The following is a 10,000-nucleotide window of genomic DNA, read 5'->3' as shown; positions in this document are numbered from 1 at the left end:
TTCCCCACCCCCATTCCTCCTCTCCTCATCCCCTCTCCCTCCCCCCTTTCCCACCATTTTTTTTTTTCAACAGGAGTGACATTGACCATGAGTAAATGTACATTAACCGTCTAAATATGTGATTGTGTACTTGCTTGATGTCGTGGCTGTGCATGCAAGCAAAAAAATGGGGAAAAAATGATAATGACTGTTTGTGGACATGTGTTTTTGAGATTTTTTTTTTCTTGGTTAGCGGTTTTGTTTTGTTCATTTTTTTGTTTTTGTTTGAGCATCTGGATCATCTGCATGTTTAATTGATATGAACGTTATTTTGACGCCCAGAACGAAAAAGAAGATGAAGAAGAAGAAGGTAGAATGTGTATGTATATATATATATATATATATATATATATATATATATATATATATATATATATTATTTATTTATTTATTTATATATATTATTATAATTTTTATACATATATTTATATTTGTATACATATGTATATATATATATATATATATATATATATATATATATATATATATATATATGTATGTATGTATATATATATTTATATTTATATTTATATGATATAGATGCACACACACACACACACACACACACACACACACACACACACACACACACACACACACACACACACACACACACACACACACACACACACACACACACACACACGTACGCACTCATATATTCATACATAGAAAGACTCTTCATTTCGATGGGTTCATGTTTATACTTTTGAATGCCCAAATCTGTTGGGTTTTTGTTTTATTAAGAAGTGAATAAACTCACATGGCGTTTTGTTGACCTTGGGTCGTGTTGAGTCCCCAGATGTGTGACCTTGCTTAAGTAATACACGATTATGGATATTTTCTTTGGAATCTTCTCTCTTCCTTTCTCCTTCTTCTTCTTCTGTGGGTCTTTTTTATTTTTTTTCATTTTTTTATTTGTTTTTGTTAGTTTTCATAATTTTTGTTTTATCTTAATCTTTTTATTTTTGTTTTTGATTTTCTCTGTGTTTCTCCTTTCGGCTCTTCCTTTCTTCATCGAAACCCATTCGTCTATTTTCTTCTCTCTCTTCTTTTTTTTAATCATTTTACGTTCGTTTCGCTATCTCTTCTTATTCCCTCCTTTCCACGTACCCTTTGCTCCTACCTTCCTCTTCTCCCGCTCCCCTGCCTCCTCTCTCTCTCTCTCTCTCTCTCTCTCTCTCTCTCTCTCTCTCTCTCTCTCTCTCTCTCTCTCTCTCTCTCTCTCTCTCTCTCTCTCTCTCTCTCTCTCTCTCTCTCTCTCTCTCTCTCTCTCTCTCTCTCTTCTGCATCATTCCTCTCCCCTCTCTTTCTTTCCCTCTCCCCTGCACCATGCCTCAGTCTCCCTTCCATCCCCGCCCTCTCCACCTTTCCCTCTTCCTCTCCCTCCCCTTCCCCCTCCCCGACTTCCCGTCTCTCTCCTCTCCCTCCCCTCCCTGTCCTCTCCCCTCTCCCTCTCCCTCTCCCTCTCCCTCTCCCTCTCCCTCTCCCCCCCTCTCCTACTCCCTTCACTCTCCCTCTCCCTCTCCCCCCCTCTCCCTTCCTCCCCTCACTCTCCACCCTCTCCCTTCCTCCCCTCACTCTCCACCCCCCCCCCCTCCACCACCCTTCACTGGCCTTCTAACTTATTCACGATTTACTTGCTCGTGCATGTTCGTGCGTGCAAGCAATTTTTTGTGAGTGTGTGTGTCTGATTCTTCATCTTTACATACCTCAGTTGCATGACTTAAATGTTGGTTGATTGATATGTCTGTCTTTTGATAAGTCTGTTAGATTTGGATTTTCGTGTTATCGGCATGTATCTGTTTGGGCATTTGTTTTTTTTAGGCATTGCAATCGTTGTCATTGTGTGTGTGTGCTTATGCTCAGAAATAATTCGTTATTGCAAGATGATTTGCAGTTCTCTGTTGTTGTTGTTTTTCAACCCCCTTCCCCCTCCCCCCCAAAAAAAAAGAGTAACAAAAACGCTAATGAAGCAACAGCAAGCGAGAAAAAAACCCTCTGCAACGCGTAAGGTTGTTGACAATGTTGCAGAGATGATCGTGAAGTGTGACCTTCGCCGCGTGGCTCGGCTGGCCCAAGGTGGAGGAGTCATTTGTGCGTCGTCTGTGAAGGAAATAGCACGGATTCCTTTGCATGGAACGGTATGAGGGCGGCGAAGGAAAATGGAATAAAGGATTGAGAAACAAATTGAATGGAGATGGAGGTGGTGGAGGTAGGAGAAGGAGAAGAAGGAGAAGGAGGAGAAAAAATGGTAATGATAAGAAGAAGAGGAAGAAGAAAAAATAGATGGAAAGGTAGGAGGGGGAAAAAAGAAGAAACAAATAAATATTGAGAAATAAAGAAAAAGAAAGAAAAAAAGAAACAAGAGATAATAATAATAGAGATTTATATATGTATTATTATTATTATTATTATTATTATTATTATTATTATTATACATGTACAGTGCGTGCTGTATAAAACCTAAAAAAAAGAAGCTATACTTGTTTCTCTTTGCATGTTTTGAAAATATGGTCTTAAATTATCTGTGCATGGCGTTCGTTGAAGAGTCTCAAAGTCGTTGAGTTGAAGTGAAGTGACTCGTTGGTGCATGGGATTATGGCGTCTTACATTGCGCTTTGCCAGTATGACGTGGTGCTTTGCTTTGTGCGTGTTGTAGGTGGCTTGGTATGACGGAGCTGCTGACTGGGTTAGGCTGTGGGCGCGCGAGTGAGTGCTGACGCGATGGGCGTGCTCTGTATTTTGTGCCTTCATGTTTTTTTTATTTTTTTTTATTTTTTTTTCGTCTATTTTTTGTTGTTGTTTAATTTTGTTTGTTTATGGTTGATCGCGTTGACTTGGGATGTCGTTTTTATATTATTTTTTTTCCTTTGTGATTGTGGGCGTGGGTTATGGTTCTTTGGGCGTTGTCGTGGCTTTTCCTCCGCGGCGGGCGGATATAGGAGAGGGCTTCGGGGAATGAGTGTGTGCGGAGGCGTGTTGGTTGTTTGGGTGTGCGTTGTGGGCGTGCACTGACCGCATGCAGACCTCGCAATAGTCACCCGTTTCAATTTTCATCGTTGTCATCAGATTTTTTTTTTTTTTTTTTTTTATTATTATTTTTTTTTTTTGCTTTATTATTTTTTTTGTTTTGTTATTTCTTGTTTTATTTATTGACTTTTTTATTTTCTTAATTCTTTGTTTTCTCAATTTCTTTATTTTTTGTTTATTCATTTTATTTCTCTTTCTATTCTACGTTTATTTTTTTCGATGGAACTACAATCATGTGTATGAGCATCATGCGATTTCGATTCCAGGGTAATTTGTAATTGCATGTGGTCCATGGTGGGGGGTAGAATCATAAAAGAGAAAAGAGAGAAAGAAAAAAAAGAAAGAAAAAAAGGGAGAAAAGAAAAAAGAAAGGTGGAAAGAAAGAAAGAAAATTAAATAAAAGAAAGAAGAAAATGGGGTAAAAATAAATGAAAAGAAATAAGAAAGGAAAGAAAAAAAGAGAGAGAGAAAAAAAATAAAGAGGAAAGGGAGAAAAGAAGAACATCAAACAAACATCGAACATCAAACATCTCGTTTGGTGCCGAGGCATGGACCCGATGTGCACTTGTTTTGATATCCTGGCTTGCTTGCTTGCTTGGTCCTGTCTGTTGCATCTCTGGAGGCTTAGTCTCTCTCTCTTTTCTTCTCTTCTCTTCTCTTCTCTTCTCTTCTCTTCTCTTCATAACCATAGGTAGTTGAAGTCGTACTTTTTAGTCGATGATGTTCCAGGGGTGGTGGTGGTTGTGGGGGAGGGGGGAGGGGGGAGGTCAGTTCCCTTGGATTAGCATTTGTAGTCGTCTGTGTGCGTGTGTTGACCTTATGCCTCCTGTGTTGGCTTGGCACTTGAAGTCGAAGCAAAGGTCAGTTGCATCACGGAGACGAAAACACCAACAGTTTGTTTTACACTTCCTTATTAATCATGTTTTTTTGTCGATTTTTTTATAGTGTTTTTATTATATTGGAATTATGTTTTTCGTTTGCATTGATTCATTGTTTGAATGGTATAGTGATATTGAATGAAACCTATTTACATAAACTATATACATACACATATTTGTGTGCGTTCGTGCGTGCGCACGTGCAGGCACATACATATACATATATGTTCACATTCACACGTGTTGTGTGTGTGTGTGTGTGTGTGTGTGTATTTATGTATGTATGTATTGTCTGTCGATCACTCTGTAAAAGCTCGAGCTCAGCCTTTATTTATACTCCGAATTGGCCCATTTTACGCCGGACACGTATTACAGGAATGATCTTCCTTTCCCTCCTCGAGGCAAAAAAAGAAAAACAAGAAAAAACAACATAAAAATAGATTTAAAAAAGGGAAGAAAAACTCGTTTGGTTTTGAGTTTTCTGAATGGAAACGAGCTCGCTTCTGGAGATTTATGATGTGGTTTGGGTATTTTCCTGTTTTTTCTTCTTCTAGATTTATTTTTTTCCTTCTTTGAGGAGAGAGGGAGAGAGAGAGACCGAGAGAGCAAGAGAGTGATAGCGAGAGATAAATACAATGGAGAAAGGGAGGGGAAGGGAAATATGTCGTCGGGTGCCGAGCCTTGGGTCCGAGGTGCACTTGTTTTGATATCCTCTTGGCTTGCTTGCTTGCTTAGTCCTGTCTGTTGCAGCTCTCGAGGCTAGCTTCTCTCTCTTCTCTTCTATTCTATTCTGTTCTGTTCTATTCTTTCTCTATCCATCTCTGTCTCTTTTTTTTCTTCTCTTCTATTTTGTCCTGTTCTGTTATTCTCTCTCTCTCTATCTATCTCTCCTCTCCTTCTGTCATTCTCCTTCCCTCCCCCCCTCCCTCCCCCCTTCCCTCTACCTCAGCCTCTCTTTTTTCCTTGAATGGGACAGAGTTTAGGGAAGAGGGGGGGGGGGTACACCTCTAAATGTTTACGATGTGAAAGTATTATTGTTTTTCTATTGTCGTAAATTCCCCCGTCGGCCGATTCCTGACTAATGAGGTGATAAGAACGCTGGGATTTTTGTTGTTTTTATTTCTGCTTTTTGTGTATTTGATTTGTTTGTTGCTTGTTATTCGTTGAAGTTATTGATTATTATTTTTTTTTATGGTTTATATACACTTAGGCTGTTATCATTTGTTATTAATGTAATTGATGCTGTTATTGTTATTATTTCTGTCATAATTTTCTTTTATTTATTATTATTGGTATTTCTGCTGTTATTGTGATTTTTGTCATAGTCGTTATTCGTATCGTCACCAATATAGTGATTGTGATTATATGGTTGAGGATGGTGATGATGATAATGATGATATTGATGATAGTGATAATGATAATGATGATGATGATAGTGGTAGTGACGACGATGGTTAAGAAGAAGAAGAAGAAAATAGTTATCACTTATCGTCTTCATTATTTCCATTCTTTGAAAAGGGTGTCACGCGCCGCCGTCCGCCGGGGCAAGGGGCGTCCGCGACCCTGGAAAGAGAAAGTGGTGGCTGAGGATGCTGCTAATGCCCTCTCTACAGAAGACATACTTATACCCTGTCTTCGGATAGTGGAGGGGCATACGGGCATATGGGATTCTTATTTGCGTGTGTATGAGGGGTATTTAGATTGTAAACTCCTATGTGTCTTTGAGTGTTGAGGGGTATGGCACCATTTTGCATCCATTGCGACCATTATTCTTAGAATACTCTGCTACCATTGTAATGCAACATGCATTGACCACTACTTGTACAAAGTAGAAGCGTTGTGCATACAAGTTTATTATAATCATCATCTCCATTATCATCATCACCATAAACATCATCACCACCCCCTTCACCACCACCACCATCATCACCATTCTCATCACCACTATCCTCCTCCACCTCCTCATCATCATCATCATCATCATCATCATCATCATCATCATCATCGCCCTCATACATGCTCATACACAGGATAAGGAGACACCTGTGTTTACAGGAAGAAGAAGAAGAAGAAGAAGAAGAAGAAGAAGAAGAAGAAGAAGAAGAAGAAGAAGAAGAAGAAGAAGAAGAAGAAGAAGAAGAAGAAGCGATGGTGGTAGTTTAGGAAAGCGAATATAAGGAAGGCCACAATAGAAGGTCATAGAATGGGCACTGGATAGGGCGTGGGAAGGTCGAACGAGAGAGAGAGAGAGAGAGAGAGAGAGAGAGAGAGAGAGAGAGAGAGAGAGAGAGAGAGAGAGAGAGAGAGAGAGAGAGAGAGAGAGAAGCAGAAGGAGGAGAAGATTTTGAATTAGGGGAAAAGGAAGAAGATAAAAAGAGTGGGAAACAGAGAGATATTGAGAATAAAAAGAGAGAAAGAGCCAGATCACGGGAAAAGGAGAAGAAACGAGAGAAAGAGAACGAGAAAGAGAAAGATTATGAAAGCAGAAAAAACGTCAAAGTTCGGAAGGGGGGGGGGGAAGTAGAAGTGTGGAGAGGAATAGCACGTTCTGCCACCAAAATGCACCGCCATCCACTCATGGTTGCCGAAGGGTGTCATTTTGGCAGCTCTGACATCCTGTGCCGCAGCGAAGCATGGTAGGAGGTCGTACTTCAAGTCGTTTAGGTTCCTCAAATTTCCACGGTACATACTCGCGCTCCTAACCTATGTCAACTATCATGGCATTGTGTGTGTGTGTGTGTGTGTGTGTTCATATTTTTTTTTCCTTCCTATGTCTGTACTTGTGTTTATAATTATCTTTTATTCGCTCATCCGTTTCCTTTATGGTTATTGCAATTTTCCTTCCTTTCCTTCCTTCGGCCGTTCCCTTCCTTCCTTCCTGCCTTCTTTTCTTTCTTCCTTTGCTCATTCCTTCCTTTCTCTCACGCGCCCTCACTCACGCCCTCATACTCTCACTTCCATCCCCTCCCTCATCCCTTCCCTTCCACCCACTCTCACATCCTCTCTCACTACTACCCCCATTCCCTCCCTCACCACTTCGCTCCATCCCTCCTTCCCTCCCTCCCAACCTCCATCTATCTATCCCTCCCTCCCTCCCTCCCATCCTCCCATCCTCCCATCCTTTTTCCCTCCCTCCCTCCCTCCCTCCCTCCCTCCCATCCTTTCTCTCTCTCTCTCTCTCTCTCTCTCTCTCTCTCTCTCTCTCTCTCTCTCTCTCTCTCTCTCTCTCTCTCTCTCTCTCTCTCTCTCTCTCTCTCTCTCTCTCTCTAATAACCATAGCAACACCAACAGCATCACCGTTCGACCAGGAAGAGGCGTGAATTGTGACCATGCGAGAGAGTGCTTGTCGACCAAGGTCTCCGTAAACGTGATGCGATACGTGATTTAAAATCGGGTGTGTGTGCGTGTTGAGACATGTGTAAGCACACACACGCACAGCACACGTACACACGCACACGTACACGCACATGCACACGCACGCGTACACGCACATGCACACGTACACGTACACGTACACATACACATACGCACATACACACACACGTACACATACACATACGCACATACACACACACACGTACACATACACATACGCACATACACACACACACGTACACATACACATACGCACATACACACAACACGTACACATACACATACGCACATACACACACACACGTACACACACACACACGCACACACACACACACATACACACACACACACACACACACACAGAGTATGGTAAGGTCTACATTAGATGGTAATGTTGCTTGTTTGAAATGGCGATTGTGTATGGTGACGATAAGGAACGGATATGATGACAATGGTGGAGGCTTGCCGTTGAAAGCAGTGATGAAGTTGTGTGATGGAAATCGCGACGGACACGTGGAATAAGGCGTGGGGGGTTGTGGATGCGATTATGGTGATGAGGATTCTGAGCATTATCCCTGAGCCTTGTTCTTCTTCTTCTTCTTCTTCTTTTTGTCTTCTTGTGGCTTGGTTGCTTTGCCTTATTTTTTTTTTGTCTCTTGGGATTACGTGGATCTATTTATCTCTCTCTCTCTTTCTCTTTCTCTTTCTCTCTCTTTCTATTTCTCTTCTTACCCATCTCCTTCTCCATCTCCATTTCCTCCCCCATCTCTATCTCTTCCTCTCATTCTATACCCTATCCCTCTATCCCTCCTTCATCCATTCCTCTCCCTCTATCCCTCCTTCATCCATTCCTCTCCCTCTCAATCCTTCCCTCCCTCTCCCTCTTCTTCAGTCAGTCAGTCAGTCAGGAGGGAGGGAGGGAGGGAGAGAGGGAGAGAGGGAGAGTGAGTTAAGATAGAGAAATAAGAAAAGAAGAAGATGGATAGAAAGGGAGTTGAGAGAGAGAAAGAGAAAGAGAGAGAGAAAGAAATGAGTGAGTTGAATAACTATAGAATGGTATAGTGCTTGCTTCGTTAAGTCACTGGCGTCTTTTTATTGTCTCCATTACTTGTAAGGGAAAGAGGCTTCGGCAGCGTGCGAGCCTCGTTTTGATGGCAGGACTTTTGATTCTTGCGATAGAGTAATGACAAACGCCTAAAACAGGTCGTCGACTGGCGTGTGTGTGTGTGTGTGTGTGTGTGTGTGTGTGTGTGTGTGTGTGTGTGTGTGTGTGTGTGTGTGTGTGTGCGTATGTGTGTGTGTGTGTATGTGTGTGTGTGTTGCCGTGTAGGCTCCCTGGCGCCACCCCCAATCGCACCCATCGCCATGCACGGCCGCCTGCATGCCACTGCTCTCCTTGCAGTGACCGCGGTGATTCATGATATTAATACTCGGTTTCACTGTCGTCGCTCTAATCCCGCATCTCTCTCGGGGACGCATGCGGACCAACATGGCGCATCCCCTTTTTTTGCACCAATGAGGTACATGCAATACGCGGTTCAAACGGCAGTCGCGGTGCTTGCTTGGATGGAGGAATAATTTGGAATCGGGAACTGTAACGGAGTTTTGGCCTTTCATGCACACGACATGAAGTCAAATGATAGGGCAGGGGAAAATGACGACGGGACAAGGGAATAAAGGCAATGAGAAGGAGAGAGAGAGGGAGAGCGGGAGTAAAAGGGAGAAGGAGAGGGAAAAGGAGAAGGAGAAAGAGGAGGAGAGGGATTGTAAGAAAGAGGGACATAGGGAGAATGAGAGAGGGAGAAGGAAAGAGAAAGGGAAAGGGAGAAGGAGAGGTATAGTTAAGAGAGGCGGAAGGAAAGGAAGAGAAGGAAGAAGAGGAAGAGGAGGATGAGGATGAGGATGCTCTCTCTCTCTCCATCTCCCTCTTTCTCTCTCTCTCACTCTCTCTCTCTCTCCCTCTCCCTCTCCCTCTCCCTCTCCCCCCTCCCTCCCTCCCTCCCTCCCACTCCCCCTCCCCCTCCCCCTCCCCCTCCCCCCTCCCCCCTCCGTGTATCTCGTAGCGGACCATATATTCCGGGATATTCCAACCTCGGCGACGTCCTACGGTGACGCTTCCTTCCTCATTGCAGCCGAAGGGATTAACGTCTTGGGCTGGCCGAAGGACCGACGGAGATCCAGAAGTCTTGCGTTGTGATTCAGAGACCGGGGAATCAATCGCTTTGGTAAATCGCCTTGGTTAATCGCGGGGCAGTAAAAAAAAAAGGGGGGGCGGGGAGGGAGGGAGGGAGGGAGGGAGGGAGGGAGGTTGGGAGGGAAGGAGGCGGGTAGGTAAGCTGGCAGGCAGGCAAGCAAGCAAGTAAGCAAGGAGGCAAGGAGGCAGGCAGGATATCAGTTGATTAATTGACTAATTTACTAGACCCCCTTCCCCCTTCCCCCCCCCACGAGAAGAAAGCGTCCCCGGATCGCGGTCGATGGTCGTCGGTTGCCATCGTAGCCATTGTTTTAATCTCGCTTATGGCTTCCGCGCGAGGGTCTGAGGGCGTGGATTTGCTCGGTTATGGCAGAAGGCGGCGGCGGAGTGGATATTTACGCGGCGAAAGCGGGGATAGGTGTACGGCAGGGGGCTGTGAAGTTCACTGGTGTACGGCAGGGGGCTGTGAAGTTCACTGGTG

At 43.5% G+C, this 10,000-nt stretch overlaps 1 protein-coding gene and 1 long non-coding RNA gene across 8 annotated transcripts in view; both read left to right on the top strand.

Annotated features, from left to right (window-relative positions):
* Mef2 (myocyte enhancer factor 2) overlaps positions 1–10,000 on the top strand; it is a 475,383-nt gene that overhangs the window by 118,487 nt on the left and 346,896 nt on the right. The gene's annotated exons all lie outside the window — the stretch shown is intronic.
* LOC147470343 (uncharacterized) lies at positions 3,113–6,014 on the top strand. Its single transcript, XR_015191656.1, has 2 exons — positions 3,113–3,339; positions 3,425–6,014. It is a non-coding gene; the product is annotated as an uncharacterized LOC147470343 (long non-coding RNA).

The sequence above is a fragment of the Penaeus japonicus genome, unplaced genomic scaffold, assembly GCF_977035675.1.
Source record: "Penaeus japonicus unplaced genomic scaffold, GWHDUDI00000001_assembly GWHDUDI00000015, whole genome shotgun sequence".
In the NCBI taxonomy this organism is placed as follows: Eukaryota; Metazoa; Arthropoda; class Malacostraca; order Decapoda; family Penaeidae; genus Penaeus; species Penaeus japonicus.
This window is presented reverse-complemented; position numbering and strand designations above follow the sequence as displayed.